Source organism: Theobroma umbraticum, unplaced genomic scaffold (assembly GCF_002168275.2).
Source record: "Theobroma umbraticum cultivar Fairchild unplaced genomic scaffold, ASM216827v3 scaffold_4.1, whole genome shotgun sequence".
Lineage (NCBI taxonomy): Eukaryota > Viridiplantae > Streptophyta > Magnoliopsida > Malvales > Malvaceae > Theobroma > Theobroma umbraticum.
This window is the reverse complement of record NW_018397258.1, coordinates 5,832,257-5,843,330: the sequence shown is the minus strand read 5'-3', so window position 1 is coordinate 5,843,330 and position 11,074 is coordinate 5,832,257.

Genomic DNA, 11,074 nt, shown 5'->3' with positions numbered 1-11,074 from the left:
ATGGGCATATGTATGGAAGCGGCTTGAGCCGTTTTGATGACGTGAAGCAAATGAATGAGAAGAGAAAAGACAACAAGTGTAATAATTAAAAGGGTAATGGGAAGCTGTTTTACGTTTGCTTAAAAGTAAGCTAAATATGTAAAAGCTAAGGTTGCTCTTTGCACGTGAGACGGCATACCCCACTAGCCGTTACGTTTAAACGGTCTCCACTTGTACGCGCCGTAGCTTTTGCCCGATTTTGTATTTTAATTCCTTTCGTTTTAAGCACGCTTCTTGTCATTTCCCAAACTTCAACGAAGATATGCATGTGAAGATTAGTTAATCATCATATCAAAATAATCTAAAGTCCCCGTCATATCAGAATTGTTAGCTGCACATTTAACAAATTCGATCAATACACTTGCGTCCAAGTAATTGATCGATCCAAGTACACATCGATTAGCAGGCTCAATTATTTTCGTAATTTCTTACTACTTATTTCCTTCTTGGTGGAATAAATCCTAACTCGATTTAGATAGTTATAAATGCCTATAAAGCATGTCCAACAGATCTTGTCTTTCAAGGAGCAGAAGGCATTGTATACATACCTTATTGTATGAAATGAGTAATATTGATTTTAGGGATATATAATGTCATATTTGATTCCTATAGTTCAAAAAATAAAAAAGTCTAATATGATAACTATACTAGAATAATATTTAATATGATATCTAAAATTTTATTTAGTTCTCAATGAGTCTCAACGTTTAACTTTTTTTTTAAAAATTTGATAACATGTTAATAGACTAATTAAAATGCATCATGTGAGTTGTAAGTAAATAGATGGTGTATCTAGTTGTTTGATAGTCTCATTCAACTTAAAAAAAGAAGATTGGGAGATAGAAAAAGAAAGGAGAAGAGAGAGAAGGAAAGAAAGGTAAAGACATTGGGGTAGACTTAGTAAGCTACTTATATTGACTTGATAAATACTTAAATTCAAATCATTCATTGTCGAGATGAGTTCAAGCTTGAGCTCGAGTTACTTGAGCCAGGAGTCAAGTTGAGTTTGAGTTTTGCAATACTCAATTTAAGCAGCCTACAAATCTTATCATGTTTTTAAATTTTTTAATATGATATACATATATAAAAATAATATAATAATTATTTAGATATTTTAAAATTTTATTTAAATTTTTATATTGAACTTGAGCTAGAATCAAGTTTCTAAGGTTTTTATATAAATTGAGTCCAAGTCAAGTCCAACTTTAATAGCTTGATTATTTTATGAGCTGAGCTTGACAAAAAAAAAGGTAAAGCTCGATCCCCGAGTTTTTTAGTCGAACTTCAGCCTTGAGTTTTTTTAATCGAGTTGACCTTGAGCATGACGCTGAGTTGACTTGGCTCAACTTGATTACATCATTATTTTGGAACGTATTGATGGATGGAATGAATGTGCAGATTGAATATTTTTTTGATGCAAATACTAAATTAGACAATAATAGTCTATAAAGTTAAACGTGATATTATCCTTGATTTTATATAAACTATTTTTTTTGAAAGAAAACGATCCAAACCAATCATTAATCTTATTTGGAAACAACCACACAGAAAGCCCGATCAACTTGCAATGCTATGCTTGAAATCCAAAAAGCAAAATGAAAGTGCTAAAATTAACATCCAAGAAAAGATCCACAGTTATGTGATTGATCTGTCTGACAAATGAAGAAAACGTGCTAAACTCAGAACGATGTATGTCCAATAGGCCATCCGTTGTCCTAGCAATGCTTCTTCTCGAACAGACCATTTGGACCCCGCGGGAACTCCTTGCTGCGAATGTGCAGATATGGGTACACTGGAGGCTCTTCATGGTGTTTTATTGATTGACTCAAATTAATGGATATAAATGCAACACTAGATTTGCAATAGATATAATGAGAGACAAGCCAAACATTATTTGAGTTTACTAATTATATCACAGTGGAAATAAACAAGAGAAATGACATCAATATTGTATCAGCAGCCAGTAAAACCTTAGTTGTCATTATGAATGGAACTAATATCATCACCAAGTTCGCGAAACAATGTCCAAAGGCAATGTAAAATATTGGGTTTTAACTAGGTTTCTTGGAGCTGTGGCTTTGTTCATTCTAAATAAAGTTGAGGGGAAATGAACTAAGGTTGAAGAGTTGTGTTGCAATGGCTCAACGGAAAGTCCTCTATTAATGGTAAAGCGAAAGGGCCAGAGAGATATATACAGACAAATACAGTTTCGACATCCATATGCCTTTTTGTCCATTTTGTCACTCTCGCGTATTTACCTTCAAAAAGGACCCATGAATGCCTTTTACGAGTCGGCATCAATTGCTGGCAGCTGGCTTTGACATCATCCAACCCAAAGAAGAATTTCCCAGCTAGGGAGATTATGCAATTCAAATGGACAATGACAAGTATTTGGCAAAAGCCTTCCAATCGGGGAAGTTAAACACGAAATGAAGAAACTTTATATATATTGCTTTTTTGGTTTAAGATTAGAAAGTTATTTAGCCTGCCCTCTATAAATATATTCTTCTCCTTTCTGGTTTTTACTCAATCAAGGAGAAGAGAAAACCTTGATTATTATATATTTTGGCTACTGATCACCTTAGAGCTATGATGTTGATATTCCTGAAGCCTGGTTTCTCTTTTCTGGGGAATGTTCTGGCGTGGGATATGGAATGGCTTGCCAATTAGCTAAAACTCTGCCTCAGTTGTCAACTATATATACTGATTACCCACCGAGTCCTCGCCTCTATACCTACCCAGAACATAACATGAAAAAGAAATGAAATAATGAACCCTGGAGGCTGGAGCTCCAACTCGGCATGGGGCTGGGCCTGATGATAAACTTCATGGTGTCGTCCTTGACGATAACCCAACCTAACCTCCATTCGTATTTCAGGCTTCAGCCCATATCTTTTATGGTCTGTAATCAGTTGATGACCACAAAATAGTGAGGAACAACAAAAAAACAAAATTTTGTCATTCTTTTTCTTCGTGCCTTTATTATTTTTGTTTTCATTGAATTGTTGTGAAGCTAAGAAGGGGTAAAGAACACGTCAAACCTACTTGGAAATAAATCTATATTGAAAGGATTTTTTCTGTGAGTAATATATTGAAAGGATTTTACATGAATATAGCTTGCAAAAATTATGAGCTATATATAGATGAATGTGTTTTGAGGGCTCATCACAAGGATCAGAGACAATGCTCCTTAGCTTGTTAAAAATATGCCTAGTGATACCAACTAACACATGCATGGATTTATTAACTGTGGTTTTTAATGCTTTTTGACTCCAAGATTTTTCCTTTTATTGGACAGATCAAATTAAATCAGAGTGCTTTATGTTGAACTTTAAATATAATTAATTTATACTAATTTAAGATATACAGTAATAGGATTTTAGAATATAATAACGCATTTGATTGTTAATATATAATTTGACAATGGAAACAATTAATACTAATCAAATAAAGTGATAGAATTCGGTGCAATAAGATCTTCCTTCTTGATTTATTAACTCTCAAATGAGTGAGAATCTTAATGTTTCGTGTAGACAAGAGAAAGGACCTAACCTCCTTTTTATATAGTGAATATTTAATCATTCCCTTTATAGAATTTAAGATTTTCGATATAGGCTTGTACTTTTAAGCTCACAGATAATATTCGAGTTTAGTAAGTCACTCAATTAGATCATATTATGGACTATAATATTGTTTCTTTATTAAAATGAAATTAACTTAGTCTGATTTTGTTAAAATAAAACATAATTAATATAAGTCCCCACTTCGATTTTATAGAAAATCTAATAACCTGTCACTTAGTTATTTAAATTTAAATTTTGAAAAACAAATTTCTTAAAATCAATTCACAAGCTAAGACAATTGAAAACTTATGGGCCTAATTTAAAAACAAATTAATCTTGAAAATACTCCAAACACCATTCTATCCAATAAAATTTTGTGATATATAAAAATAGCAATAACTACATCTATCTATCTAGATACAGGACCAACTATAATTACATATATCACTCAATCCTATCAACATGAACTTAATATGATAGTGTGGCAATGAATAACAACACTTTCTTAATAATCCATATTTCATGTGTTGTTTTCATTTGTTAATCACTTTATTTTCTACTTTATATAGTCCAAGCTTAAAAGAGAAACACTTTATGATTTATTCATTAAATCTGTATGTTTGCCTTACATATCTTGAGATATACTTTATGTGTCAAAGATATGTCATTACGGCTATCAATTTATGTCCCAACCTATACTTTAAACTGACACATGTTTTAAGTTTTCACATATACAAAAATGTGTGTGAATATAAACACTTTATGACTAATTAAATATCATTAAATGATCATTATTCATAATAAATCCTAATACATCATTAACCACATGGTTCCAAATAAATTATGCATAAAGCATAAAATAATGTCAAATTAATGCTCTCACTAATCAAGTACATTAAAAGACTCCACAACACTCATGTCAAAATATGTTTCTTGAAATTGATGAGGAGTGGTTCTTTGATCAAAGGATCAACTATTATGTCATTAGTTCTAATATATTGTACTAAAATGTAGCCCTTTTTCAAAATATTATTAATTGTCAAATATTTTATCTTTATATGTGTAGCCCTTATGAGAGCTATATTGTTACCAATGAATAAAATTATTAGAGTATTATCACAGTACAATTACATAGGTCTAGCAATAGAGCCAACAACCAACAATTTTTTAATAAGATTTTTCAACTAGACAACTTATGTAATTGCTCAATAACATGCTTTAAATTCTTGGTACATGGTAGATGAAGTCACAAGTTTTGCTTTATATTTTTCCAAGGTACATCACCAACCAACATAAAAAAATGTATCTCAATGTGAATTTCCTCTCATTTGAATAGTTGGTAAAGTTAGAATATGTACAACTTTTCAATTTAAAATTTTCAACTTTTTGATAAACTAACATATAATCTTTAGTTTTATTTAAGTATCTTATCACTTTATTTTAAGCTTTGTTGTCACTATTGAGATTAGATAAATACCTTCCTCAAAAACCCATTGCATAAGCAATGTCAAGCCTCATGCACACTTGAGAGCATTACATCAAGCTAAAGATTTCAATTATTTCATTGGTTCATGTGAGTTCTTCGACTTTCCATTAATTGGTAAGAAATTTACTTGGTTTGGGTCTGATTCTAAACGCTGTCGTATTGACTATATTCTCCTTGCATCGAAATGGTTCTTAAAGCACCCAGATTTTAGTCAAAGAGGCTTGAAACGATCGCTTTTTGATCACTGTCCATTACTCTTTATTTTTGAATTTATTGATTGGGGACCTCGTCTATTTCGGTTTTGGACTGCTGGTTATCTGATAATAGTTTTTCTAGAACGGTTGTCGGATGTAAGACTTCATTTGTTGTTCATGGTAAGGCTGGATACTGTCTTAAATCCAAGCTTTGCAAGCTTAAATCTTATCTAAAAAATTGGAATAGAGTTTCCTTCGATAATGTGGACTCTATCATTTAGGACCTAGAGCAAAAAGTTTATGAGTTTGATAGGATTGGGGATCTTAGAGATATATCGGCAGAATAGTGTTTGGATAAGTGTGTTGTTACCTAAAAGCTATGGACTACACTTAAACATAAAGAATCCATCTAGCGTAAAAAATCTTGTATATGTTGGATCAAAATAGATGATAAAAATACCTGCCTTTTTTAATCCAAAGCCAAAGCTTACTCTAGGCATAATCATTTAGTTGGATTGAGGATTAATGGTCTTTGGATTTCGAACCCTCATGAGGTACGTCAAGTGTGTTTGAATTTATTCTCAAATCTTTTCCAATCTTCGCCTTGCCACCAACCAGATGTCCAAGGCTTTGCATTTAAAAGAATTGATGAGAATGATTCCCATTTTCTTGAATCACCGGTTACCATGGAAGAATTGCGTATGACTCTTTGGGATTGTGACGGATCAAAAGCTCATGGACTTGACGGCTTTAACCTTGACTTCTTCAAGAATTCTTAGTCTCTTTTGAAGAAGGATTTGTTGGATTTTATTGTTGAATTTATGGAGTCAGGCAAACTTGAAAAAGACTTAATTTTCCTGCCATTGTTCTCATTCCAAAGTTTGATTAATTCTCCTTACAAGATTCTCATCAAGCTTTAAGCCAATAGACTTAAGTCGGTTATCTTCAAAGTGATTACTGATAATTAAACTGTTTTCATTCAAGGGTGCCAAATGATGAACAACATTATGTTGGCTAACGAAATTATTCACAGTTTTAAAAAATGGAAATCAATGCAAAGGAGGTATTGTTCTCAAAATTGATTTTGAAAAAGTGTTTGATTATGTGGATTGGGATTATCTTTTTTGGGATCAATGGGTTTTGGGTCTTGATGGAGATCTTGGATCAAAGAATGCATCTTTACAGTCAGGATCTTTATTCTTGTGAATGGGCGGGCTACTCTTGAATTTCCCATCAAAAGTGGTATCTCTCAAGGTGATCTTCTTTCTCCGTTTCTCTTCATGATTGTGGCTGAAACATTGCACCTTTTTCTTTCTGAGGTTGAATTGCTAGGACTCTTTTGAGGTATTCCCTTTACCTCATCAGGCATGTCGATCTCTCATATGCATTTCATAAATGACACCATCATTTTTCTGGAGGTCAATCTTCAGCAAGCTTATGTGGTTAAATGTACCCGCTGTTTCTTTGAACTCTCTTCTGGGCTCAAAACTAATTTCTCCAAATCTTGTGTTCATCCAATTTGCATTTTAGATTCTATGGTTAATGAAATTGCTAAAATTCTTCAATGTGCGATTGATTCCCTCCTTTTTGAAGAAACTTTAAGAAAAAGAGAGAGAAAGAAAGAAGTTGAGTGAGATAGTAGATAAGAGAAGAAGAGAAAAGCAAACGTATAATTCTCTGTATATTTTTTTTCTGCTTGAGAACTTAGTTAGTTCTCCTCTTCTTTAAATAGGTTACAAACTATGTTATATAAGGAAATTTTGTCTAACAATAGGGAGAGATTATAGGGGAGAGATTACAGGATTTATATAAAAAATTGGTGCAATGTCTCTTTGCAAGAATGTTGCAACACATGCTGTTATTGTTGTTGCTGATCTGCTGCCATGTCTGTCACTGATTTGCTGCTGGTTTGGTGCTGATATGCTGCCATGTCTGTTGCTAATTTGTTGTTGGTTTGTTGCTGATCTGCTGCCATGTCTGTTGCTGATTTTGGTGCTGATATGCTGCCATGTCTGTTGCTGATTTGCTGCTGGTTTGATGCTGATCTGCTGCTGGTTTGGTGAGTAATTTGTTGCTGTTTTATGGGAGATTTGTTGCTGATTTGTGGGAGATGATGGTGCTCTACACTTTTCACCTACCTTGGTCTTCCACTTGGACCTAATCCTAGATTTCTTAGCACTTGGGATCCTATTGTTGACAAATTTAGACAAAGACTTGCTCTTTGGTAGCGAAAATATCTTTCTTTTGGTGAGAGGTTAACCCTTATTAACTCAATGTTAAATTCATTGCCATTATATTACCTCTCCATTTTCCAAGCTCCTTGTGTCGTTATTAATAATCTTGAAAAACTAAGACAAGCTTTTTTATTGGGGTTGTGGTCTTGACTCTCCTAAAATTGCTAAGGTTAAATGGGAAACAGTCTGTAATCCTAAAAGATTTAGAAGCCTTGGTATTTCTAGCCTTTGTCATAAAAATTTAACCTTGTTAAGCAAATGGTGGTGACGTTTTGGTACGGATGATTCTGCATTATGTTGTTGTTTGATCCTTGAGAAATATGGAGCCAACATGGCTCAATGCATTCCTTCAACGTCACGACTTGACAAAATGTCCACGGTTTAGAGATGCACTTCCCAACTTCCAACCAATGACAACGTTCATAATTTAATTAAATTCCATGCTTGTAAATGGATTGTGGGTGTTGGGGCATCCATTTTTTTTTCTAGCTTGATAAATGAATCCTTGAGGATGATATTTTGTGTTCGAAGTACCCTCGACTTTTCTCCATTGCTGTTGATAAGGAAGCTTGGGTTCGTGATGTATGGAATAATGGTAATTGGCTTGTTTCTTTTCGATGACCTATTTATTCTTGGGAAGATGCAGATTAGGATGAAATTCTTGCCTTTGTTACTAAGATTGTCCTTTATGCTAATAAAGTGGATAAGCTTATATGGAAACATGACCTTAAAGGTCAATTTTCAATCCAAGTTTTTAGCTTTATCCTTGACAGACACCCTTTTGATAACAAGGTATGGTTTCATTCCATTTGGAAATTATCAGTACCACCCAAAGTCCAATGTTTATTGTGGCTTGCGGTCTATGATGCTATTCCTACCAAGCTTTTTCTTGCCTCACACGTGGTTTTATTAACTGAAGACCAAATTTCTTGTGTTTGGTGTGGCTTGGAGTTTTAATCTTGCTGTCACATTTTTCTTTCTTATCCTTTTACTTGGAAAGTTTGGTGCCTTGTTTTTCATTGGTGGGGAATCTCATGGACCCTTCCCTGCGCGATTTCCTCTTTTATACAATCGTGGGCTGATTATGACTTTCCAAGTAATGATCTTAAGCGCTGGATGATGGTTGGCGTTACATCTCTTTGGTTTTTGTGGCTTGCATGAAATAAAGCGATTTTTTGTAGTAAAGTGACATTCTTTTTGTGATTCGTTCAAGATCTTTCCTTTGGATTTGTACCTGTGAGGAATATATTAGAATTGATGAATATGGCCAGTGGAATGAACCTTGTCTTGCTTCCTCACCTTAGTCATTGTCTTCCTCTTCTATAGGCATATCATGGCATTCACCAAACGTGGGAGAACTTAAATTCAGTGTTGATGGCTCTGCTAGAGGTAAACTTGGACTAGCCAGTTATGGGGGAGTCCTAAGGAATTCTGATAGTGTTGTTGTTGGAATTTTCTTTAGACCTCTTGGATGTCAGGATTCTAATTTTGTGGAACTTATGGCGATTCTCTACTTCATCTTATCAAGGTGCCTGTTTAACTATTAAATCTAATTCATCTACTGCTCTTGCTTGGGTGAACAATATTTTTACTAGACATGGGGAGCACTGGTTAGTCTTTAACGAGATCGACCCTTTGATTCAATCCATTGGTGGTGTCAACTTTTACCCTGTGCTGCGATAAGGTAATGTTTTCGCTAATGCTTTAGTGAAAGTAAGGGTTGATTGAAGTGATTTTTTTGTTGCTTGATGGTAGTTTACTGGGAAACTCTTTCCCACAAGGTTTATCACAGATGGCTTCTATTCTTCAATTTGCTTCAGCGTTTCCTCTACTTTGTTGGCTTATTGTCTCTGCCCCTGCTCTATGTCATTTTTCTAGCTATTTGTTCTTTTCTCCTTCCTTTGTCTTAACCATTTTTTGTCTTATTATTGGGGATTCTTTTACTTTGAAAATTCCTCCTTTATCTAATGAAATTCTTATTTTGATCAAGAAAAAAAAAATCAATACCTTCTCTCTTAGTAAAACCTTTGCTAAACAGTCTAGCTTTAAACGTTTTAATTTTTCTGTTGTAGCCTTTCTTGATCTGATACACATATTTACAACCAATTTGTTCACAACACTTAGTTAGCTCAACAAACTTTCACAAACCATTGTGTGACATAGATTACATCTTATTTATCCCTCATTGTATCTCAATACAAATCTAAGTTAGGACTAGAAACAACTTCTAAAAAAGTTACTAAATCAACTATATGGTCAATATCATAATTACACTCTCTAAGATAGAATTCATAGATGTTTAAGAAAAGACCAATCTTCTTTACCCTTATGGATTTTCTTTGTGGCACATTTTTCTTACAACATTCGAATGTTGAGTGATCTCATTAGTAACTAGTTGAATTTGTTCTTGTTCCCTAACTAGCGTATATATCATAATATAATTTTGTGTAGGTATATGAATACTTAAGGCTCAATATGCTTTTCTTCATCTATACCATGAGAACAATTATTATTAACCATATGTAAATCCAAAAACTTAGTTGCTTTTGTCTTAATAATTTTATCGCCTCTACTTGAACAATAAAATTTATAACCCACGAAATGATTTGGATTCCTAATAAAATAGCAATGAGTGGAACAATATTGTACCTTTAGTTTTTTGTGGATCATAAAAGCACATATCTGAAGGACATTTATGAACATGTAAATGATTAAGACTAGGTCTCAAACAAGCATAAAACTCATAAGAGATTATAGGTATAGATTTAGTAGGGATTCCATTTAAGATAAACAAATCTTTTTTGCTTGTTTCCCCTTACAAAAATTCTAATAAATTAACCCTACTCATCATACTCCTCATCATATCCTTTAAGGTATGATTTTGCCTTCAACCATGCCATTGTGTTTAGGATTACCAAACACAATGTATTAGGACACTATTCACAATGTTCTAAATATTTGGCATATGGACCCTTTTACTATCTTATTATTTCATATCTACTTTAATATTCACCATCTTTATTTCAACTTTAGTCTTAAAATCTTAAATTTATCAAGAGCTTCCACCTTTTCTCTAATTAAGAATATTTAACCACAATGAGAAAAATGTACTCTGGATATATTGTCCGAGGTCTTGTCCTTTTGTTTTGCTCTGGTGTTGGAATGTCCTTGTTCCACATTGCTGAATGAAAATATATTTCATAATTTTCAAAAAAAAAAAAATCCACAATGAGAAAAATCATGAATAAGAATAAAAAAAATCTACAATTACAAATAGTAGGGATATATAGTCCACTTATGTCAATGTAAATAAGTTCTAAAAAATTGAAAATTCTATTTCATCTCTTTCCCTTTTATCTTGGTCATTTTACCTCTACATGATTCAACACATGTTTTTAAGTCATAAGAAATAAAAATAGAAATGATTTTATCCTATACCAACCTTTTTGTCCTTTCCTTGAACATGCAGTCAAGTCTTTTATGTTATAAACTAGAAAATGTCTCCTTTATGTAGGATCTTTCCACAAGAGACATAAATATTACTAAAAGCCAAACATA